Source organism: Lemur catta, chromosome 4 (genome assembly GCF_020740605.2).
Source record: "Lemur catta isolate mLemCat1 chromosome 4, mLemCat1.pri, whole genome shotgun sequence".
NCBI lineage: Eukaryota > Metazoa > Chordata > Mammalia > Primates > Lemuridae > Lemur > Lemur catta.
Genome location: NC_059131.1, coordinates 35,906,659 through 35,932,033, shown reverse-complemented (window position 1 = coordinate 35,932,033; position 25,375 = coordinate 35,906,659). Strand labels below are relative to the sequence as shown.

The 25,375-nt window shown below is 42.6% G+C and overlaps 2 long non-coding RNA genes across 2 annotated transcripts in view; both read left to right on the top strand.

Moving 5' to 3' along the window:
• The first annotated feature begins 8,980 nt into the window (after window positions 1-8,980).
• LOC123636902 overlaps window positions 8,981-25,375 on the top strand; it is a 100,836-nt gene continuing 84,441 nt past the window's right edge. The window contains exon 1 of the long non-coding RNA XR_006734699.1: window positions 8,981-9,105. This is a non-coding gene — a long non-coding RNA (uncharacterized LOC123636902). The remainder of the gene's footprint in view (window positions 9,106-25,375) is intronic.
• Window positions 12,875-13,676, top strand: LOC123636903. The gene is made up of 2 exons (XR_006734700.1): window positions 12,875-13,290; window positions 13,414-13,676. It is a non-coding gene; the product is annotated as an uncharacterized LOC123636903 (long non-coding RNA).

Here is a 25,375-nt window from a genome sequence, read left to right as displayed (position 1 = left end):
TCAGCTTGGAGAATTTTTACTCAGGTATATAGCCTAACCACTTACCAGACCAAGGTACAGAACATTTCCAGCACTTCAGAAGATTCTCTTGTGCCCATTTCACATCTATCTCCCTCCAAATGTACATACTATTCTGATTTCTATCATCAATTGCTTTTGCTTGTTCTTGAACTTCATATAAATTAAATCACACAATATGAACTTTTTTTTTTTTGTAAACAGCAGGTTTATGAACTTTTTTGTATCTGGCGGCTTTTGCTCAGCATAGTATCTGTGAGCAACATCCATGAATGATATTTAGCTGCATAGCACTCTATGACTATTCCATGTAATATATTTATCCATTCCCTATTTTCTTTTTATAAAAATTATTTATTTATTTATTTATTTATTTGTAGAGATAGTGTCTTGCTATGTTTCTCAGGCTGGTCTTACTCTCCTGGGCTCAAGCGATCCTTCTGCCTCAGCCTCTCAAAGTGCTGGGATTCAGGTGTGAGCCACCATGCCTGGCCCCATCCCATTCCCTGTTGATGAACATTTGAGGATTTTAGTTTGGGGCTATTGGGAATAAAGTTCTATGAATATTCTTATACATCCCTTGGGATGAGCATGTGCAATTATATAAAGTTGAATTCCTGAATCATAATGTAGGTTTAGGTTTAGTAGTTACTGCCCAAGTTAACAAAGTGATTGAACCAATTTACACTTCCAACTTGCCAACACTTAGTATGGTTAGTCTTTCTAATTTTAGCCATTTTGGTTAGTGAGCAGTAATATCCCATTGTGGCTTTCATTTGCATTTTCCTGATGATGAACCATGTTGAGCATCTTTTCCAAGAACAGGGCCCTGGACACCTATGAGGTCTGCACTTGCCCAGCAAGTAACCCCATTCCCGAGGGGGTGAAACATTAAATAACAAATAAAAAACACAATGACAGGTGGAGAAAGAGACCACAGAATAAAGGAAAAAGCATTTTTTCCTGCTTTTTAAATAAGGAGGCCTGCATTTTCATTTTGCCCTGTGCCCCACTAATTATGTGCTTGAACTCTACCTTCCACCTGCTGGATCCAAATCATCTGGGGAGGGCCTGGGATTCCGCATGTTTATCAAGATGCCAAAATGATTGTTAAGCCCATTCTTCATACTCTCCAATCAGCATATAAATATGGTCAATTCTCGCAGACCTCAAAAAACAGACAAACAAGCAAACCAACAAACAAAATCTTCAACACCAGCTTTCCCCGATGCCTCCACTGCGGACTTGAAAGAGTTGCCTCTGTCCACTGCCTTCATTTCTCCTCCTCCACCCAGTTCTCAGCCCGCTGCAAACTGACTTTAGTTGATAACATTCCATAGAAACTGCTCTTGCCAAGGTCAACAAGTACATTTAATGAGTCCCAAAATCCCAGGGATATTTTTTAGTTCTTATAATAGAAACCTTAATTTAATGTATTTGCCTATTTCATAATATCTCCTTTAACTGCCCTCTTTCCCAGTCAGGATGAACCCCAAGTAGCCTAGTTTATCCTTGAGATCCTTCCCTCTGGCCATAGATGATTGTGCCAGGGATGGCCACCTGAATATATTCTAGGGAAATCAGTTTCTCTCTCTCTACCTTCCTCCTCTCCCATTTCCTCCTTTCTTTTCTTCTCTCTTTCCCTCCCTCTTTCTTTCTCCTCCTCTCTCCCACCCTGTCTCAGGAATTGGGATTCCAGTTTAATTTGGGCAAGTCTTTTAACCAGAAAAGCCATACTCTCAGAACCATAGTTAGCCATCTTCCAGTTCCCATGTAGCCTTGTGAGCCAAGGAAGGGTGTCTGCAGAGAGAAGAGAATGCAGCATCAGATATGCAGAGAAAAGCTTTAAGGGGGCCAAGAGCTTTAAGTTCTTCCTTGCAGTCCTTCTTGCTCTTGGGTCCATGAGGCACTCCTGCACCCTTATAATCTACCCCCGCTTTTCCTTAAACTAACTCAAGTTGGTTTCTGTTACCTGCAACTGAACAGTCCTTTTCATACCATCCTTATTTTTCTTGGCTTCTTGGAAGGGCTGGCTCCTGCTGAGCACCCCTTCCTTCTTGACTACTTTCCTCTCCTTACTTGGATGACCCCACCTTCCTGGGGTTCCTGTAGTTGCAATCACACCTTCATAGTCCTGTGCTGGATCCTCTTCCCCTGCTTCTCCGTTAAGTGGGCTATTTCTCAAGTTCTGTCCCTGCTCCCTTTTCTTCCTCATTTCATCACTCCCAATCTCACCCACTGCATTTATCACCACTGTGTTGATGTACCCAGCTGTCACCAGTCTCCTGACTTCCAGATCTCCCTGTCTACTGCTGGCATGTCCCACAGGTGCCTCAGACTCACCAAGTCCAGAACCAGAGTCATTATCATCTCCCTCCTCCCCAGCCTCCTCTTCCTCCTATGTTCCCTGTCTCAGGGAATGGTACCACCCAACTGTCCAACAAAAAACCTGGCTACCATCTCCACCCCTCCCCCTTCCTTTCTATGTACTATCTTCCAGTCAGCAAGGCTCCCAGTCCCACCCATTCAATTTCCTAAATATTTCTTGAAATCATGGACTTCCCTCCATTTTCACTGCCTCTCGGCTAGTTAAGGTCACATTCTTTCAACCCAGCTCACCTCCTAATTGGTCATTTGATTCTAGGATTGCTCTCATTTCCCTACCAACCTCAACCCACTCTCTACAGCCAGAGTGATCTCTTAAAAACAAAAATTGGATCCGTTATGGTAACCAGTGCCCTGTTTTTCAGTGCTCCATTTTGAAATTTTCCTGCCCATTTTTTGTTATTCTTTTAATGAGGAAATACTGACCTTTACCCTCCTCTTTTCCACTAGGCACTCCCCTGTACATTTCCCCTATTTAATTATGTGCTTATTTAGAAGTTCCAGAGACTGAGTCTTGAAACAATCCAGACCCCCACCAGGAGATGACCTCAAGATTATAGTTAATCTGTGGATAAACAGCCTCTGAGATGGCCCAGCCCATTCGCTGGGGGAGCAATAATTCAAGATAGTCATCAGGATGAGTCATGCTGACAAGCACCTCCTTGCCATTCCTTCATGCCCTTCATACCAAATTCCCTTTTTAAACCCCTGTCCTCAGCCCAAGACTTTGAAATGGTTTCTTTGAGGTATAAGCTTTGGCCATTCCCCACCACTAGCTCGGGAACAAAGTCACTTTCCTTTCACTGCACCTGGTCCTTGTGATTGGCTTTTGCAAGCAGCAAGCAGCTAAGCCTGTGCTTGATTACACTATTTCCCTGTTTCCAGCATTCCCATTTTCCTTGGGTTAAAGCGTCCTTCATATGGTTTACAAGGCCCTGCATGAGCTGTCCCTGCTCATCCTCCAGCCTCAGAGCTCTCCATTCTCAGCCTCCAATCACAGGAACTACTTTGAGTTCTGCCGAAATACACACTTGCTCTGTCTTCCAAACCTTTGCACTTGCTGTTCCCCCATCCCTACCACTCCTCTTCTTCCAACCTTCCTCCCCTCTTCTTAACTTGGTTAACTCTTACTCATCATGCATGCCTCAGCTTAAAAGTCTCTTTCTATGGAAGTCTTCCTTGACCTTCACACTCTCATCTGCCCCTACTATGCTGATCATGCTGCATTATAATGGACTGATTACTTATCTGCCTCCCTCATTAAATGATAAGATGAATGAAGGCAGAGTCCAGACTCTTCCCTTCCAGCATGGTGCCCAGCACATGGTAGGGATTAATATTTGCTGAATGCATAAACGAATGCTGGGGCACTTCAAGTTCTTTTATATGGATGGAAGGCAAATTTAGGGATGTGAATGAAAGATAAGCAGGGCGCAGATACAGAGGAAATCATATTTTAGGCAAAAGTTTGATTTTGATTCTGTCTGTGAGGGGAAGCCATTGACAATTTTACTCCCCAAATATACGGCCATTCAAGATGGTCAGTTTCTTTATCTCCCTGCTCCACATCACCTCCGTGCTTTGAGTCGGCTGGTCCATGTCTATTCTATTCCTTGTTTCAAGCACATTTCACTTGCTTTCTGAAGCTTTCCCTGATTCATCCAGACTTCCCCTTTCTCTCTAGGATTCTACAGTATTCCAAGCCAACACTACACAACCTGTTACTTGATTTCGTTCTGTTTCACCAAGTGCTATTGTCAGGTTTCAGTCTGAAATGTCAGTTCTTAGCACACTCATGGTCGTAGAATGACCAGACACGCCAAAGTAAGGCAAGCATGAAATAAGGAAGAAAGATAAGATTATAGAGCAAGAGCAAGATACAGGTCTACAGAGTGTGATGCATACGCCACAGATGACGACTGGACCCATTGTTGCAGCAGGAAAAGAGCTTGGTTATGGTCTGTAACTTGTTTTATAGTGCCTGGATTGGGACCTCCCAAGCAGCTCAGACATCACCATGGAACCACTTTGATTGGACAGTTGGGAGTTGCGTTACTACACATGCCGGTTGTTCTAGGTCAATTTCTGTACTCTATAGTACCTATGCTGCTTGGCCCAAGGGCTAGAGAGTCCTCTGCATTCTTTTGCAGCTGGCACGCTAAGTTCTGATTGATAGATTCATAGGGTATTCCCTCCTCCCCCAGGTATGGCAGTTGCTCAGGAGATTAGGATGAGGCAGAGACTGATTATAGCTCCCCAAACATAGCATGCCTTTGATACTTGAGTGCTTTAGATATATCATTTCCTTTGCCTGGAGTGTCCTGTTATTCATCCATTTATCCACTCATCCATCCAGTCATCCATCCATCCATCCCATTCATCTATTCCTTCATCCATTTATTCATTCATTCAACAAATATGTGTTGAGTACATTTTATGTAATAGATCTTTGTCCTGGTAGAAACCTCCTTTTCATTCTCAGCGCTAAGAGCTCATGTTAAAATTGCCCCAAAGCCTTCCCTCTCTCCCTCTGACTACCATATTTCTAAGTGTTAGGTGCTCTCTATTGGGCTCATGGCACTTGCTACATGCCCATATTATACAACTTTACACACTGTGTTGTGGTGGTGGCTTCAGAATTTCCATATTGAAGGAGATTAAAAGCAACAGTCTGGTTGGCATTTGTAATGGGATTTACATTGAAGCTACACTTGCCGATCTTTTTCACATATGATTTGAAAGATTTAGTTTTTTTTTTTTTTTTTTTAAAGAATGGAGGTAGAAAAGATTATGCCCACTTCTTCCCCTAAGCCACCCTCTGGAGCTCCCACTGCTATATTGAGATATGTGTTTTGATGTCTCTCTTGAAGACAATGACTACTTCTTATTCATCTTCATATAGGAAGAAGTATAGGGTCTGACATGGAGTAGGTGGAATTTGTGGAATAAATAAATAAGTAAAATAGCCACCGAATGATGCTACCACTTTCTGGAGAAATCACCAGGGTCAACAGAAATCTCTATAGCAGTGGTTCTCAGGCTTGACTGCGCATTGGAACCAACTGGGAACCGCAAAAATGCAGAAGCCTTGGTCTCACACTCAGAATTTCCAATGTAGATGTTCTAGTGTAGGGCTTAGACATGAGGAATTTTAAAATATAGCCAAATAATGAAAATGTGCAGCCCAGACTAAAACCTACATGAGAGAGCATCAGAGGGCTTGTTAAAACAGATTGACGAGCTCCCAGAGTTGCTAACTTAGTAGGCTTGGGGTGGGGCTCAATCATTTGCATTTCCAACAAGCTCAGGTGTTGTCCATGTTGCTGGTCCAGAACTACACACTGTAAAATCTAGAATTTCATTCAGCTGAACTGTGAACTCCCCTTCCCTTTATTAGCTTCATAATTGGCCCCAAGGATGGACTTACAAAAAAGTGAACTACTAGATTGTTTTTTACAGTTTAATATATACCTTCTACTTCTCTGATAAGAATTTGAGATAGAAATGATTTGAGGGGAAACTGGAAAAGTTCTCTGGTAATTGCTCATTCACTCCTTTGGCTATTAAAAACAGTTTGTCAAGGTCTTGATTACAAATAATACAATATTATAAAAAAAAGTAAAGTTCCTCCAGGGTGGGAATGGACTGCTGGGCTCAGTAGGGCACAGAGGATAGCAAAGGGGTCCAGAATAACCAGTGTGGCATAAAAATATTTTGAGCTGAAGGCATTTGAGTTCGTGAAATCCCTTGTTTGCCTAAAAGCAGAGACTTTGAAAAAACCCCAATTGTCATAAATCAACCGGGGAAGACTGACTCATCATCAGAGAAGTCAGACAATGAAAAGTTGGCACTACATTGTCACAAAACAATCATATCTCCCATTTATTCTCTTATGTCCTAGAACCCATTTATCTTTCCTAAAAGTCATTTGTTTTCCCCTAAGTACCTTTTCATTCTCAGGGCTAAGAGCTCATGTTAAAATTGCTCCACAGCCTTCCCTCTCTCCCTCTGACTCCCATATCTCTAAGATAGAGTTAGATGATCTCTATTGTCCTCATGCACTTTCTACACACCCACATTACGCAACTTTACACACTGCATTGTGGTGGTGGCTGCAGAATTTCCCCTTCACCTATTAAGATGATATATAAGCCTCAAATTCTAACTTCTCTCCTCAACTCTCCCCTCTTTTTTTTTTTTTTTTTTAAAGAGACAGGGTCTCACTCTGTCACCCAGGCTGGAGTGCAGTAGTGCAATCATAGCTCACTGCAGCCTCAAACACCTGGGCTCAAGCAATATTCACACCTCAGCTTCCCAAGTAGCTGGGACTACAGGTGCATGCCACCACACCTAGATAATTTTATAATTTTTTGTAGAGACGGGGCTCTTATTATATTGCCTAGGCTGGTCTCAAACTCTTGGGTTTAAGCAATCCTCCCACCTCAGCCTCCCAAAGTGTCAGGATTATAGGCATGAGCCACCATGCCTGGCCTAACTTTCCCTTTGTCACATTTCTTTGTGAACTCCCTTACATATAATATATACATGATTAAAATCTGCCTTCTCTTGCTGATCTGTCTTCTGTTAGTTTAATTCGCAGGCCCCCAATTATCGAACATAAGAGGGTAGAGAAAAAGTTCTTCCTCCCCAACTGTTCAAAATGCAGGCTAGGGTGACTGGCACTGCAAAGTCACCTGCTTATTCATTGAGGGCTGCCTGGGTTTGACCCTTAAGTTGTCCCTTAATACTGATAGCCTAGGAATCCTGTCTTCAGTCACTGGATGTTCTGTTCCTTATCTCCTCTCCTCCCCAACCCCTGCACTAACCATCCCCTAACCCACCAAATGGAGCATGTACTCTAACCTCTTTTGTTCTCCTGTTCATGTTCCTCTATAATCTATACTTTGCCTGGGCAACAACCCAAAAAGGTCAACTTGGGTATCTGGTCACTGTGATTTCTACACTAATTCCGTTGCTTCTGGGCAGAGCAGCAAACAGGCTGGCAAACTTCAGCTCTCATCTGGAACACTCAACCTCGGAAAGAGATTGAAGGAAATTAGGAAACCTTGGTGTGGTTCCAGTTCTACTTTTTACTTTCTGTGAGATCTGGGGCAATCATTTCAACTGCTATGGGCTCTTAGTTCCCTATTTGTTAAATAGAGTTTTCCACCACATGGGGCTGTTTAGAAGATCAAATGAGAGAAAGGAAGGGAAAGCACATGGTGCTTGTCAGAGTCTTTATAGTGGGGCCCAGCAGTTCCTCCTGCCTCCAGCATATTGTAACCAAGAAGGGATACCACAGTGCTTGTATTTCCACCTCATTCTATAAATGTCATTAAACACTGTAGAACATACCCAGATAAACCAGAGTGCATGTGTACTCATAAAGGAAGGTATGGCAGAAGTCCAGTTCAAAACTCAATCCAGATTGGCTCCAGACACACATTTTCTACTGCACTTTGCATCCGTGACTTCCCTACTTCTCAGACCCATCCCCAGACCCCATTCTTTTTCTCTAGCTCATAGTCTCTAAACTCAAGAGAAAATATCCTTGCCAAGCCCTGACTCTCAAAAGGAAGAGAGAAGATTCCCAGTGGCTTAGCAGGGACGATAACTCATTAGCCCCTGAATAGACCCTGGTACCTGTTAAAAGAAGAATCTCTTAGGAAACTGGGTTATTTTATGAGCAGTGGCTCTTGGCCAAACCAGGAGAACTGAGGAGCTCTGCTCCCTTCTGTGAAAATAAGTAATTCAAAATTTAAGCTGTTGGAAGTCTAAATTATTTTGATTATAGGACCTGAGTCAGGTGACAGACAGTTGTAACCAGGTAGCTGTAACCTTTGTTTCTCTGATTATAGATTGGCCTTCTTCCTTACCTGCACTGTTTTGTAAAATGTTGTGAATGACTGAAGGGTGCCAGGGAAGACCTGGTCCCTCTCCACTGGTGATCATTACAGATTAACCTTCCTCTTACCTTTCTCACACAAAGCCTTCATGGCTATCACAATGTCTTAAGATGGAATGTTAAACACACTCTTTTAAATTGGAAAGGAAATGAAAACCAGCTATAAGGAAAAGAAAAGAAGCTGTAACTAATTAATTCGTTGTAACTCTTACACCAGCCTTGTATAGATAATGCTATAATCCTGTTAAATTTCTTTATCTTTCTATATAAGCAAGAATGTGCCCCATTTGGAGCACTGTCCCCATTTCTCTGGAGTGTGTGGGTCCCAGAATGGCCATTCCCAGCTTTTCAGCTGAATAAACTCTTTACAACTGGATTCTGAGCCTTTTGATTATTTCAGGTTGACACTTCATTAGACATTTAAAAACATATTTTAGGTTGTTTTGTTCATCTGTTTTATAATAAGCATGCATAACTTTAGTAAGCAGAGGAACCAAGGATTTTTTTTTTAAACTATAAAAATACATTTTCTTGTTGGCTGGAATTGTTACTGTAGTCTATCTTTGTTGACTGTTGTATTCAACTATATGTATGTAATGGGGCCCATATTTTGAGAGAACTAAACCAACGTATTTTCATCCTCTGTAGCCATAGTTCCTGGTTTTACTGAGGCGCCTGTATCAAGCCAGACCAGAGTTTCTTCCATGTGTAGAGAGGATTCTCCTTCAGCCATTTTGCCAGGAGGCTTGGTGCCCCCCAGGAAGAAGGGGACTGTGGTGATTGTTCATTCTGAAGAGGTAGGAGCATGGGAAAAGAGACAGAGGGAGAGGGAGTTGGTCAGATGCCAATGCCAGGGTTCTAGTCCCTTCCCTGGCTGAACCTCAAGGTGAGGAGGCTGTAGAGACATCCATTTGGGCACTGGTGAGTCCCAGTTAGCTGGACTGGTGACTCCATTTCCAGGCATGGTCTTGGGAGCCCATTGGCCTCTAGGAGGAGCCCCACCTTTAGCCTCACTAAACCCAACAGTGAGGGGCAGAGATGGGTGGTCTCAGAGAAGGCAGAGGCAGCAGAGGCTGCATCCCTGGGCTGTTCCAGCCTTTGTATGGTATATACAGTACCTAGAAGTTCCTAAGTGCCCTCGTTAGATAACATAAAGGGACAGAAGCCTGATTGAACAGCTACAGTCTGGGGTCAGGATGAAGAAGTCTCGTTATGCAGTGGTATTGTTGTGTTTGTTGCTGTTAAATCAGGGGGACATATCTGAGATCTCAGACTCCAGTAACTTGTGCCAGGAAGAGACAAAAGACTAAATGAGCCAGGCTGGAGACAGACAAGAAAGCAGAGGACACGTGCTTCTGAGGCCTCCTCCCCTGTGCCATAAGGTCATATACACTCCCATATACCCTAAAGGTCATCTTAGAAAGGAGCAGGAGAGGAAATGAGAAGCCTGAGCATTTATGTAAACTCTAGGTCATTCAAAAGAGGTTATTTAAAATGGCAGAAATACAGATCCTGGTGATTTGAAAGTTTAAAGTTTGTTTCCTCTCACTGCTCAGTAGATTGGGAGCTTAAGGGGAATATTAAAGCAGTTATGGAAAAATACAGAAGTTTCTTTCCTTTGTACAAGTAGAATGTACTTGTACAAAGTAGAATTGTAATGTGTGCCAATTTCTGTAATATAAATCATTCACCATGGATAATTTTAAACTGCCAACATAGCATCCCTGAATTTTGCAAGCTGGTATGAGCAGATCCAGGATATGAATGCTGTGTAAAAGTTCAACCCTGCCCCACATCTGTGGTGTAGTTGAATGACATAAATTGTTTGCCCCTTGGGTTTCTGTGCTTTCTTGGTTTGCACAATATTCAGTCCTGGAATTCTTGAAGAACAAAGTATCTACACATACTCATTGTGATGTCATAATCCAGTCACTGACATGACTAGTTCTCCGATTCTTAGTCATCAGGCTTCACCCATGCTCTGAGGTCACCCTGGGTTCTATTAATAAAAGCACCTGGAACACCTCTGTGAGCCATCATTAATCTACTTTACCTACTTTCATCATCTTGACTTTATATCCTTCTGGCAGAAATTTCTAGAAACTGTGTTATAGTCTCCAAATTTTAAAAGTAATTTTCAGAATTTTTCTTTGTATTGTTGTATATCATCCCAACAACACTGTTAGAAAAAAATGGTAGTAAGTCCATTTTGGAGCCAAAAAAATAGATGCTCAGGAGCTTAAGTGCTATCAGTCAGAGCCCAGTCATGAAAACAGAAACCACACTAGGTACTTCAGCAGACAGATTTTAATATAGGGGATGGGTTGCTGGCATATCCTGGATCTGCTCACACCAGCTTGTGAAGCTGAGGGATGCTATGTTGGTAGTTAAAAATTATCGATGGTGAATGATTTATATTACAGAAATTGGCACACATTACAAATCAGGTTCCTTTTGTTGTTGTCTTTTTCCTAGAGAACTAGTTATTAAATATTTACAAGCATATCATTGGTTGTAGGTATCAAAGAGCCAGAAAAAAGCAAACACCGGGGTAACAGAGATAGTCAATGGAGAAAGCAGCTACCACACCAGGGCTGGGAAACAAAGGGAAGAGGTTGGGTTATGAAAACTCCGAGAAGGGACCCCAGAGCCTAGGCTGCAGAGGAGGAGTGGCTGCCCCCCTTGTGCTGACACATTTGAGGGGTTACGATGACAGTGGGCTGGAAGTGCTGAAGAAAGCTGGAGGCCAGAACCTGCTGCTGATGCTGGGGTGAAGCTGACAGGGCTAGCAAGGCTACAGAAAGGAATGTGTCCCATTCCTCCTCCTGCCTTGAGTCTCCCTCTAGCGCTCCTAGTGGCAGAGATTAACAGGGAGCAGCTGCAAACGAGAAATGTGGTTTGCAGAATCCCAGCTGCAGCATCTCAAAGCCACATACAGAAGGTAGGTCGGGTGAGAGTCAATAGCTTAATAACTAGCACATTAAGCAACTTGCCCAGGTCACATAGCTAGTAATTGTGGTCTGCCTTGTATCCTGGGATGTCTCGATGTCTAGAAAAGTTCCTGGTAAATAACATGCACTCAAGTAAACATTTGTTGAAGGAAGGAGAGAGGGCAAGCTACACTAGCCCACTTCTACAGCCCACACTAAAGGCAAAAAGAGTCCAAAATATCCTTGGTGGCCCATGTCAGTGTTAAGCACACCCACAGCACCACGTATTTCTTTATATAATCCAGTTGTCTCACAGTGGGGCTGTTGGGGCTACCTAAGGAGGTAGTAGTACAGCCTGGTGCTTTGGAGAAATGCAGATCTGGATTCAAATTCTAGCCCCACTATATAAGGGTTGTATGGTCTTGGGCAAAGTATTCAACATCTCTAAGTGTTGCCGCCCAACCAGGTTCATTTGCCCACTGCCCAAGAGGAAGCCAATGCACTGAGACAGGAGGATTTGCAGCAGAGAGTTTCATCCGCATGGTGCTAAGTGAGGCGACAGGAGACATTTCTCAAATCTGCCTCCTGAGAATTTGAGAGACAGGGTTTTTAAAGACAGTTTGGCATAGGCAATTGAGTCTGCTAATTGGCTGGGTTTGGGGCGGAACCATAGGGTTATAGAAATTGTCTTCTTTGCTGACCAGGTTCTTGGGTGGGGGTCACAAGACCGGTTGAGTCAGTTCCTCATGGTCTGGGTGGGTTACCCATTCCTTTGGAATGCAGGACCTGGAAGATATCTCAGAAACTACCCCTAGGTTTCAAAAAGCTGATGTTGTCTATGGAGAAAGCTAAGAATCTTTATGACCACCAGCTGTGTGGCTCCAGAGTGGCAATTATAGAGAAGCAAACAGGGGGACAGTGGCTAATTATTATCATTATTTTTAGCTAGGCTTGTGCCTTATTTTTAGCTAGGCTCTTACCACAGTTCTCGCCTTGTACCCCTTTATCAATTTGTGAAGGCGGTTTCATAAGCCTCACTTTCCTCCTCTATAAAATGGAGATAATAATGGTGGGAGGCTAGAGGAGCAGGGATCTGCCCAGGGCTGCCACCGTCAGGCCAAGGGCTGGACAATGGAGGCCGGACTGGCCAGCGCTCAGGCTCTGAAGCCCAGGAGGGTCTCTTAAACTGTACTTGGAACCCTGACATGGGAATCTGTGAGTTCTCTAACACTGTTTGTTTCGAAGCAAGTTTACCCCAGCCTGAAACAAATACGGGTGTGGTGGTTCCTTACATTCAAAACGAAACAAAAGAAAGAAAACAAAGAGAGCGCCTGCCCCCAAGCCAGGGATGACCTCTGGACCTTTTCCCAGGCAAACTGGGCAGCAGGAGGGGAGGGCGCGCCTTTGCGGCAGCAGCCTGGATTCGGAGCCTCACAGCCCCGCAGTCTCAGGTGCTCAGGTCCATGGTCCTGAACCCCGAAGACACCGGGGCCCCAGGGGTGGTGCTGGCGGGGTTCGCCCTGCCCCGCCCAGGCCAGGGGTGGGGTGCGGCGGACCACTCGCCCGGCGGGGTGTAGGGCCGGGAGGGGCCCCGGCCGCTCCGTCCGCGCCGCCCCGCCCGGGGCAGCGCCCGCTCCCCCTGCCGGAATCCTGGGAATGTCGCCGCCCGGGGAAGCATCTGGCGGGCCTCGGGGCAGAGGGAGGGGTCAAACCTGGAATTTCTCGGGTGTTTTTGCACAAAATCCCCCCCAGTGATTTCAGCCCCGTGAAGTTGCAGCCGACGGAAGTGAGAGGGAAGCTGCCCACTTCTTTTCGGGGCGGCCTTTGTCTCGGCCTCTTCCGATCCCCGTTCGTAGAGCGACCCAATGCCTCTCCCCCGGCTCGGAAGATTCTTTCTTTGTGTCTGCGGGAGGAAGCCCCTCTCGGGCTGAAGCCGGCAGGGCGGCCCCTGCGACCGTTTCCAGCTGGATTGTCGCCATCTTGCGGCAGGATAAGGTGGCCGCACGGGGCCACGGGACAGATCCGCACGCCCACAACTTGCTTGGGTCCCAGGTACCTTCCCTTCTTTCTCCAACCTGCTAGGACTGGAATTTTAACATCATGTTCCCTGGGCATAGGAGTTAAGCTGTGATGCCTGTGTTCCTCTCCGAATTGCATGGGCGTGTCTTCCTACAGGCAACCGAAATGTTAGGTGGCGAGTCCAGGAGTGACAGCGTGCTGCAAGCCTCCCCGAGGGGCTCTTGCCCACCCCCATGCCCCCCACCGGCATCATAACCAACCTGAATGAAGTGCCAACCCCTCACCATTTCCCATGAGACAAACCAATGATTAAGAAGACAGAGACGCACTCTGTCTTGTTCCTACTGGTTAGTAATGTTATTATACTTGATGAGTATTATTAAAAGACCTCTGTTATTAAAGACTTCCCATTATTATTATTCAGCATTTATAATGTATTCTGTATTTTCAAAGCACTCAAAGTCTATTATCTCCCCGGACTTTCCAAACACTACAGAGAAGTAGGCAGGTGACAGCTTCATTTTATAAAATAGGGAAACTGAGGCACTGTAATTAGTGCAGAGTACGTGGATTGATGAGTCAACAGCAGTCATTTCTTCCCGGCTGATTACTGTCTTATTCCTAAGTGTCACAGATTCCAGCAGATGGTAAATAGACACCCTAACTTGGGAAACTAGTGTCTCTCACCCACTTTTATGATCCATTGCAATCACATTAGAAACCCAGTCACAGACATTTTCAAATTTGAGTCATATAGTTAGCATATAGGTGATGTTATTTGTATTTTATTTTATTTTTACAAGTCAAACACAACCCATTAAAAAAACAGGGATACTACAATCAGTATACCAGCTGTATCTTGATTTGAAGAATAAATTGGTTTTCAAGAAAAATACTGCATTCAATAGACATAACAAGCAGAAAAAAAGACCAATGAAAAACAACCATATTATTTTAAAGTCTATTATCCTGAGACAAGAAAAACTATTTTCTGCTTTCAGACTTTGTTTCTTGTTTTCAAAAAAGTTTTCAGTCTTATCAGTAGGTGTACTGATATTACCACAGTACCTTAAGTTCTTTTGATAACTTAGTTTTCTCTCCAAAGCACCAACAAAATAAGTAAATTTGCTCTGTTCGTAGAAAGCAGTCACATAATGCACTCCCTCCCCTGCCTTGCCCCCCCCCAAAGAAACGCATCTAGTCATTCTAGAGGTTTCCAGTGGAAAGCTTTGGGTTTACATGTGGAACAAGGTCAATGTTGAAACAAAGGAAGGTTTGAAAGGCTTGTTCTACCATCAGCTGCTAAAAAGCAGCCTAGTCCCTGGCAAAGTTATAAAGTTGAGGAAGTTTGTCCTTGGAGTCTTCCCATACAAATTTAGTGAGCTTTTTTTTTTTTTAAACCCGGTTCTCACCAAAAACAACAAATTTCTAAATATCCACTTTTAAGAAAGTTGTCAGTTCCAGGTTCCATGTGACTAGGATGAATAAAATAACAAATAAAAAAAATAATGAAAATAAAAGAAAAAAGTTGTCAGGAATCGGATTAGTCTTCTCAATTTCCCCTAATGTTCATTCATCTCATTCATTGACTCAGAAGGAATGTATTTATACATTATATTAATAAATATCTACTCTTCTTTTTTTTTTTTTTGAGATAGAGTCTCGCTCTATCACCCTGGCTAGAGTACAGTGGCAACATCATAGCTTACTGCAACCTCAAACTCCTGGGCTCAAGCGATCCTCTTGCCTCAGCCTCCTGATTAGCTGGGAATACAGGCATGAGCCACCACACCTAGCTAATTTTTCTATTTTTAGTAGAGACAGAGTCTCGCTCTTGCTCAGGCTGGTCTTGAACTCCTGAGCTCAAGTGATCCTTCCATCTCGGCCTCCCAGAGTGTTAGGATTACAGGTGTGAGCCACCCATGCCTTGCCTAATATTTAATAGCTACTCTTGATGGGCCTATGATAATAAGCACAGCACTAAATTTATTATGCCTGTGCAGTGATCCTTTGCAGTAGATTCTCATTATTCCCACATTACAGGTGAGGAAACTAAAGTTTAAAAAAGGTTAAAACAACCTGCCCACAATCGTGCAGCCCAGGGAAAGTTGGGATAGGTACATATAGCCGAGATTCCTGTGCATACAGAAATGCGAAGCCACCTTCACCTCTGGAATCCTTCAGGTAGGAAAATAAGACTCAGGAAAATAAAAGGTAAATAGGAAATGAGGAGTTAAGACTATAGAGTGAGAAAACATTTCCAGTCAGAAGGCCCTGTGTGTACATCCAACATTTATTGTGTCTATAGAGTGGGCTCCTACAGGGCCAGCCCTGCTCTGTCAGCCAAGCCCTAAGCCTTATCTTTTTGTCCTCTGACTTAGGCCAGCTTGACAAGGTGGGAGAGGGTGACCAGCCCATAGAGAAGCTCATGACTTCCCCAACTCTTTCAGACTCCTTCAACTTCCAGCTAATGGGGAAGCGGGTTCTCCCGAGTGACCTCAGCCTCTGCCAGATATAAATGGAGCCCAAAGCCCTAGGCGGTTCTAGCTGGAAACCAGAAACGTAGATGCATGCTAGACTGGCAAACAGGGATTTTCCGGGGTATGGTAGTATGCACTGAATAAGAAAGGGTGACATAACAAGAGGAGAGGTGATTTCCACTCACTATGAGATTTAGGAAATTGATAGGCAATGTGAACTAGTGCTTGAGTGTAGTTCTCTGGAACCAGATTGTACTGCAATCCCAGCTTTATCACTTATTAGCTGTGTGACTTGGCCATTCATTTGCGGTTTCTGTGACTAGTTTCTTCATCTGTAAAATGGAGGTGATTAGAATACCTACCTCATAAGATTGATGTGAAGATTATATGAATTAATGCAAATGCTTAGAGCAGTATCTGGCTCATGGTAAACACACCGCAAATGTTAGTATTTATTATCATTGTATTTCTTCAATTAAATTTCTTAATTGAAAGAAACTTTTCAAACATGTCTGAGCTCCTATCCCTAACTGGATGGTCCTGAGTGAGTTACTCAAACTCATTAAGTTTCAGTTTCATCACCTGGTGGTAAAATGCAGTAATCACACCACCTTGCAGGAGCATTGTGAGTATTAGGTGAGGAAACATGTGGAGACACTCATCACAGTATTATTGGCCATGTCATTGTGGCTCAACAAATCCCTATTTCCTTTTAATTTAGTAATAGTGAACAATTTTTTGGTGTGCTTGGTGTCAGAAAAATAATAGCACAAATGAGCATATGCATAATCCATAAAAATATATCTTATAATTAAACTACATATATTAAAATATATTTTATAATTAAAAAGAGAACCCTCTGGCTTATAGGGATGCCACGAGTACTCAGTTATAAAATGGCAACCACACAGGGCTGTTCCTCAGGGAAACTGTGAGGCACAAGTCTATCTCCCCGTTTCTGTGCAACATTTAGGGCAGGTGCAACCTCGCCTTCCTCTTCCTACTGCCCAGGGGCAGGAGCTTCAGGAGGGAGGTAGGGGGCTTGGTGAGGAGAGGGCTGCAGTACTTACAGTTGCTTCAGTGCCTTTCCTTTTCCCTTGAAGCTGAGGCCAGAGTGGCCACAGCAGGGGCTGAGGTGGACGGAGGGGCTTAGGTGGGGCCCCTGGTCCTCCCTGAAGGGGCCACTGGGGCGAACTTGGGGTAGTTGTCTACATCCTTGATCCTCGAAGTGCGGTTCACAGGTTCGGCAGCAAGGTCGGCAGCCTCCAGGAGCTAGTTAGAAATGCAGAGTCTCAGGTCTCACCCCTGACCTTCTGAATCAGAATATGCATTTCAACAAGATTCCCAGGAGATCTAGATGCCTGTGCAGGCTTGAGAGGCGCTGAGCTAGAGCTTTTGAAGCCCATGGTCTTGGCTTTATCTGAATAGATGCTGAGATTGGGACACTTTAAATTGAGTCTCATCTTCATTTCCTCTCCACTTGAGTCCACACTGTGTGCTTTATAAATGGAAGAGACAATGACCTATTATGCAGAGAGTGCCCACTTTCATTGTCAGGACTCTCAAAAGGCTCAGAAGTGGGAGATGGCCCAGATGACAGTTGGAAACTCACCCCAGTGGCAAGCAAGGTGGCAAGGCTATGATCTATCAGTCAGACTTGTCTACGGGGACCTACTGTGTGCCAGGCACCTATTATGTGCAAGCATTGTGGGTGACACAAAGAAATGGCATGGTGCCATGGAAAACACTGGACAGAGAGTACTCAGAAGATCTGGGCTCTTGTCCAAATTTCACTTTTAATTGCCTGGGCAATTCCTGTCACCTCCCCCTCACCCACATCTGCGTTTTCCCATCTGAAAAATAAATAGGTCAGATAAGAGGACCCTAAATTCCCATCCAGCTCTAAAGAGATGTGTCTCTAACAGCCCTAGCCTCAAACCTTTGGAAAAATTGGGTAGATAAAATGAACTTAAAGAATTACACAAGAAACTGGGAGCAACTCAGGGCAGGATGGGATTAAGAGGCCGGGCGAGGTGGCTCACGCCTGTAATCCTAGCACTCTGGGAGGCTGAGGTGGGTGGATCGTTTGAGCTCAGGAGTTCGAGACCAGCCTGAGCAAGAGCAAGACCCCCGTCTCTACTAAAAAATAGAAAGAAATTATATGAACAGCTAAAAATATATAGAAAAATTAGCTGGGCATGGTGGTGCATGCCTGTAGTCCCAGCTACTCGGGAGGCTGAGGCAGGAGGATCACTTGAGCCCAGGAGTCTGAGGTTGCTGTGAGCTAGGCTGACGCCACGGCACTCTAGCCCAGGCAACAGAGTGAGACTCTGTCTCAAAAAAAAAAAAAAAGGATGTGATTAAGGGCTGGGTTGTGTGGAATTGGCGGCGCGGGAGCACCAACTCCTGGAAGCTGTGTGTAAAGTGTGGAAGTGTCTGGAACCTCTGTAAACGCCTCCTCCCCTGGCTCCCAGAGCCCCTACGGACGGGGCCCGGCTGGACTTTCACACGTAGACACTAGGTGTCGCTGTCATGATGTGAAATCTAAGGCCGGCGGGGAAGCTCATTGGGAAAACCTGCACCCCTCTAGGTAAAGGAACAAGGCTGGTTTACAGACCCAGAAAAACGGGTTGCTAAAAGTGCAGAGGAACTCAGCACGGGGTTGTCTGGGATCTAAGCAGGAACCAGTGCATACACTCCACCCTCCACCCTGCCCGGGCTGGCTCAGATGTCTTGAAAGAAGGGACCAGCAAGAATGTCAGCAGAGAGCACACAACGGAGCCGACCCCCCCCCCCCCCCCCACACACACACTTTCAGATATCAGGGTGTCAGGAACCTTTCTGCTCACACTGGGCTTCTACTCCACGTCCTGGACTCTGCTACTGTGCTCCTAACTGGCCTTACCAATAATCAGTAAGGAACTTGGACCCAAATTAGAAGCCCTTCCTCCACACTCCTGACCCCAGGACAGCTTTGCTCTGGCGGTGGAGACAACAGGCTTCAGCACAAGCCTGGGACCCTGGCCTGGTCGCTCTGTCCAGAGGTGGGCAGGGTCCACTCCGGACTTGCCAGAGCTCCCCAGCATTCTGCCCCAAGCTATTTCCCTGGAAAAGGGCTGGTGTGTGAGGAGAAAAGTAGCATCTATTAGGTCATAAAATATGAAATGTCCAATTTTGAATAAAAAGTTTAGTTTATTATATCTCAAACAAGAAGCAGTACAATTAATCAAAGTATGCAACTAAACTATTGAGACAGTTTTGCCATCTTAATGGTAGCCTGCTTATGCCAGCAGCGAAGAAGCCTGGAGAGTGAGTGGCGATGAAATCACGAAAGGCTTTGTTTTCCACAGCTTGTTGAGAATTGAATATTTTTCCTTGCAAGAAGTGGTCCAAAGCCTGGAAGAGGCGGTAGTCAGTTGGTGCAAGTTTTGGTGAATACAGTGGATGACAGAGAGTTTCCAAGTCCAGGTTCTGTAGTTTGAGCAGTGTTTTTTTTTTTAAAACATGTGGTCTTGCAAGAGGATTGGCCTGTCTCTATTAACCAGTCTCACCTGCTTCATTGCAAGCATACTCATCATTTTGTCCAATTAGTTGCAGTAGACATCCGCTGTAATCAATAGACCAGGTTTCATGAATCCGTAGTGGATAATACCAGCACTGGACCACCAAACAGACATCATTAGCTTTTTTGGATAAGTATTCTGTTTTGGACTGTGTTTTGGCACTTCATCTTTATCCAACCATTGTGACGAACGCTTGCGATTGTCAGAAAGAATCCATTTTTCATCACACATAACAATACAGTGTAACAATAGTTCACCTTTATGTCATGACAGCAAAGAAAGGCAATCTTCAAGACAATCTCTCTTCTGATGCTTATTTAATTCATGTAGTACCCATCTATCCAGCTTCTTTACCTTGTCCATTTGTTTCAAATGGTCCAATATTGTTGGAATAGTAATGGCAAATCTTTCTGCTAATTCACACGTAGACTGAGATAGATTTGCTTCCACTACAGCTTTCAGCTCATCATTATCCACCTTGGTGTCAGGTCACCCATATAGCTCATTTTCAAGATTAAAATCACCAGAACAGAACTTCTCAAACCATGGATGTACTGTGCATTCATTAGCCACATCCTTCCCAAACACTGTGTTGATATTTTGATCTGTCTGTACTGCATTGGTTCCATGACAGAATTCATATTCAAAAATAACATGAATTTTGGACTTATCCATGGTTTCAAAAAAATTGCTCTAAAAAAAAATTTGAAAGATAGTCACAAGCCAAAACATGCATTTGAAAGACTAAGGATGTACCTTCACACACACACACACACAAAAACTATCAAAGGGAAATGTCAGAGATATCAACTGTCAAACTTAGTACTTAAGGAAATCAGACATTCCATACTTAATAAACTGATATTAAGGCTCCACTGTGAACCAAGCTCTGGCTGCACACTTTACATGTGTTGTTCAAGAGCCCACTTCTTTTGTACTGGTTCCCGCTACCCACTCCAGCTCTTCTCCTGAAAAACAACACAGACAAATCGAAACCCTTGGGAAAAACTTCCTTCTCCTGGAGAAATAACCAGCAGTTACTGGCACAGAACTTGACTCTCCCCACCATCTTGGTCATTCTCAGTTCTGTTTCTTGACAGCTATGTGACAATGTGTATGTCATTTAATCTTTCTGAGCCTCAGTTTTCCACATCTATAAAATAGAGCTATTAAGTTCATACCTCACTGGGTCATTTGAGCATGCTGTGTTAATTATAAGATACCATACAAGAGATTATATAGAAATCAATTTTTTAAAAAAATGTCTTGTAGTTTTAGCTTTTTGTCGAAGTGTAATTTATATACTGAGAAGTGCACATGTCATTAGTGTATAGCCCTTTGAATTTTGAGACTAAACATACCAGCATCCAGACCAAGAACAGAAAACTTCCAGTATCCCAGGGTCCCTTCATGTCCCAGCCGGTTATTCACCTACCCACCTCCCATCCAGGGCTCACATTATCCTGACTTATAAGAGCACAAATTAGTTTTTAATTTTTGTACTTCCTATAAATGGGATCATACAATATGTATTCTTTTTTCTTTGGTTTCTTGATTCATTCATTCTACTTGCTATATAGTGTTCCATTGAGTAACTATACAACAATTTATCCATGCTACAGCTGATGGACATTTGGGAAGTTGTCCATTGGGAGGAGCTGTTACAAATAGTGCATCTTTGATCATTCTAGTACATTTCTTTTGGTAAACATTTATACTCATATCTGTTGGACATAAGACTCTGCTTTTGTTTTGTTTCTTTGTTGTTGTTGTTTGTTTTTTGTTTGTTTAGAGACAGAGTCTTGCTCTGTGGCCCAAGCTGGAGTACACTGGTGTGGTCACAGTTCCCCACAACCTCAAACTCTTGGGCTCAAGCAATCCTCCTGGCTCAGCCTCCTGAGTAGCTGGGACACCACCATGTCTGGTTAATTTGTTAAATTTTTTGTAGAGACAGGCTCTTACTATGTTGCTCAAGCTGGTCTCCAACTCCTGGGCTCAAGTGATCCTCCTGCCTTGGTCTCTCAAAGTGCTGGAATTATAGGCATGAGTCACCATGACTGGACAACTCTGCTTTTTATTATTTTCTTTTTTGTGCCCCTTTGAAGGAAATTTGGATTTGCACATGTTAAAGCCTCTGTATTTTGATGTGACAAGCACACTCACTTCCTGGTAGACTGGCTGAGAAGGTTGGGGCTGGCAGAATTTTACTAGCTCCTGAAGTGCTTCCTTTAATGGGTGTGTAGCATGTTTCAGTCCTGCACAGCCACCACAGTTTTGTTTCCTTTGTTTTAGTTGTCTCCAAAATTAGGTTGTCAGATCATTGAACAAAAAGGCCCATATTTTTCCCTTGTCTATCTCCCACAGAGCTGGCCAGAGGTTGGAAGTAAAGTGGACAAATGTTCACCTGATTATTTTCATATTAAATCCATTGATTTGGACCATACTAGACTGAACTAGAACAGCCAATGAAGGAAGAATTGCTGCCATAGGAGCTCCTCAGACCATTCTGGAGTGGGAAAGAATAATGGAAAAGGGCAAAGACTCTTTTCTGAAAGTCTCAGAAAAAGATTGGTGTTTCATTGGTTACATGTCTGACCCTGAAAAAAAAAAATCAATCCAGCCAGAGTCCTACAGTGCATATTTGTCTGATTTGTAAAACTATGTGCATATATTCTTTTAATTAAATTATAAAATCACTAAATAAAGAAAGCACATAAAATACATAGATACAATATAGTGACAAATTAGACAGTGAACAACTGTGTAATCACTATGCAGATCAAGAGAGAAAATGTCACTGGCGCATCCCAAAAGTCCTTTCTTCCTGTGTCTCTTCCCAGTCATAACTGCCTTCCTCCTTCCCTCTAGAGATAATTATCATCTTGGCTTTTATAGTAATCATTTCCTTTTCTTTATAGTTCTGACAAATAAGCATCTCTAAAAAAAATAGTTTAGTTTTGCCTGTTTTGAACTTTATATAAATAACCATGTGTATCCCTTTGTGTCTTATTTCCTTCTTTTTTTCACTAAACATTGTTTTGTGATTGATCCAGGCTGTTTCGTGTAGCTATGATTTATTCATTTTTATTGCTGTATAGTATTTCAATGAATAAATATACTACAATTTATTTATTCATTTTATTGTGGTTGGAGATTTTGGGTTGATTCCAGTTTGGGCTGATTACGAAAAATGGCTATTAACAGGGCCATTTCTTTTTTTTTTTTTTTAATCACCATTTTACAGATGGAACATGGCCATTTCTATACACATTTCTTGATATATACATACATACATTTCTCTAGGGCACACAAAAGGGAAATTACTGGTTCATGGTATATGCATATCTTCAACTTTAATAGATTCTACCAAATTGCTTTTAAAGTTGTACCAGTCAACATTCTCATAAGCAATATGCAAAAATCCCATTATTTCACATCTTTGCAAATACTTTAGATTGTCAAACTTCTTAATTTTTGCCAAACTGGTGCTTTTATAGTGGTTTTTCACTGTACCTTTAATTTGTACCTCCTTGTTTATTAAAGCAATGAGTGCCTTTTAATATATTCATTAACCATTTGTACTTCCACTCATAAGAGATGCAAAAGTCCTTTCCCCTTTCTAGATCCAAGGCCTTTGTCAGTTGAATGTGTTGGGAATATTTTCTTCCACTCTATAGTTTTACTTTCTTCATAGTATCTTTTGATAAACAGAAGTTCCTAATTTTAATGCAGTCAGTTGTTTCAATCTTTTCTTATATGATTGATGCTTTTGTTTCTTATTTAAGATAACTTGTTTAAGATATTTTCAAGGTCATGAAGATATTCTTCTGTATTAGAGGATATTATTAATTTTGTTGGGTTTTCTTTCATATATTGGCCAATCCCAATCCATTTGAGATTAGCTTTTGTGTATGATGTGAGATAGGGATCCAATTTAAAATTCTTCCACATAGATACCTAACTACCCAGTGTTGAAAAGGCTATGCTCTTACCAATGTTATACAGAGCTCCCTTTTAGATAAATCACATGATAATATGTATCTGGATAGGTGACTGCATTCTCTATTTCTTCCAGTGGTTGTCTATCCCTACACAAGTACATTGTCTTATTTATTATAACTTTACAATAAATTGTGGGCCAGGCACGGTGGCTCACGCCTGTAATCCTAGCACTCTGGGAGGCCGAGGTGGGTGGATCATTTGAGCTCAGGAGTTCAAGACCACCCTGAGCAAGAGCGAGACCCCATCTCTACTAAAAATAGAAAGAAATTATATGAACAACTAAAAATATATACAGAAAAAAATTAGCTGGGCATGGTGGCGCATGCCTGTAGTCCCAGCTACTCGGGAGGCTGAGGCAGGAGGATTGCTTGAGCCCAGGAGTTTGAGGTTGCTGTGAGCTAGGCTGAGGCCTTGGCACTCTAGCCCGGGCAACAGAATGAGACTCTGTCTCAAAAAAATAAAAAAATAAATTGTGATATCTGGAAGAGCATTTTCTCCCACCTGGTTCTTCTTTAAGAATGTATTGGCTATTTTTGATCTTTTGTATTTTTATATAAATGTTAGAATCAGCTTACGAGGTTTCAAAAAAATTGTTGGAATTTTTATTGTGATTACATTCAATCTATAGATGTGTTTGCAGAGAATGGTGTGTACCACTGCATCTGGCCATTGAGTCACCATTGATTTTTGGTGTTGCTATTAAAAAATCTTTTGTAATTCTATATCTTGTTTCTTCTATGTCATCTCATTTTATCTCAAAGGTTTTATATTTTTTCTTTATTCATGGTATTCTGAAATTTCACTATAATCTATCTTTTTTCACTTAAGAACTGTGGGCCCCTTAAATATGAAGACACATGGCTTGATTCTGGAATAATTTCTTCCTTTCCATTTTCTCTGTTTATTTTTTTCATTTTTTGGAGCTCTTATTATTTATGAATTGGATATTCTGGATTGATCCTTTGTCTCAATCACTTATGCTGCTATAACAAAATACCACAGAGACTAGGTAATTTATAAAGAATAGAAATTTATTTCCCTCAGTTCTGGAAGCTAGGATGTCCAAGATTAAGGTGCCATCAGTATTGGTTGTCTGGTGAGGGCTGCCCTCTGCTTCCAGAATGGCACCTTGTTGCTGTGTCCTCACTTGGCAGAAGGCAGAAGGGCAAATGAGTGGAAAGCTGTGTGAAGTTTCTTTTATAAGGGCTTTAATTCCATTCACAAAGAGAGGAGCCCTCATCCTGGCCTAATAACCTCTTAAAGACCCCACCTCTTAAAACTATCACATTGGCAACACCTGAATTTTGGAGACAACATATTCAAACCATAGCATCCTCCAAGTGTCTTCCATATTTTATGTTATTTTTCATAGCTTACTCTACTTTGGGGGAGATATCAATGACCTTACATAACAAACTTTCTCAGCTTCCTAAAGCTTTTATTTGTTCTCTGTTAATTGCTATTTCATAGCATACCTTTTTTAAAGTATGAGATTTTCTTATCTAAGCACATTAATTCAAATCAAGAAATTTTTTCCATCTGTGTCTTGAATATTTTTCATTTAATTTCAAGACTTTTTACTGTTTGTTCTCTCTCTTTCTTTTTCATTTTGGAAACTTTCTTCAAATGTCTGATCATCTTTAGTTATTTGTTCACACGTAAGAACAAGGCATAGTGAAACTAGAAAGTGTTACGTGTGCAGAAAACTTAATGACTAGCAGGCTTCATTGTACATGGATCAGGTAGGGAGCAAGCTGTTGCATTAAGGGGCTTCCAGATATCAATATTTGGAGCACTTGTCTGAACAGCCAGTTTCTTTGGGAAAGAATCTTCTCATCTCCCACTGAGATGCCATTATGTCATCTATTCAGAATTTTGAAAGTGGGAAGAGGAAGTGAAATGAGGATCCAACTACTCTTTTAATTGTCCCCCTGTTTTATTGTCATGCCTCACCCCTGTCCTCCATGGTCCCTGTGGATTTCCAAGTGTTTATGCACTTCTCATCAGTGTTCCATTCTGTGGAACGTCCTATACTTTACAGTCAGTTTTCTCTTCTCTAACTTGCAAAACTTT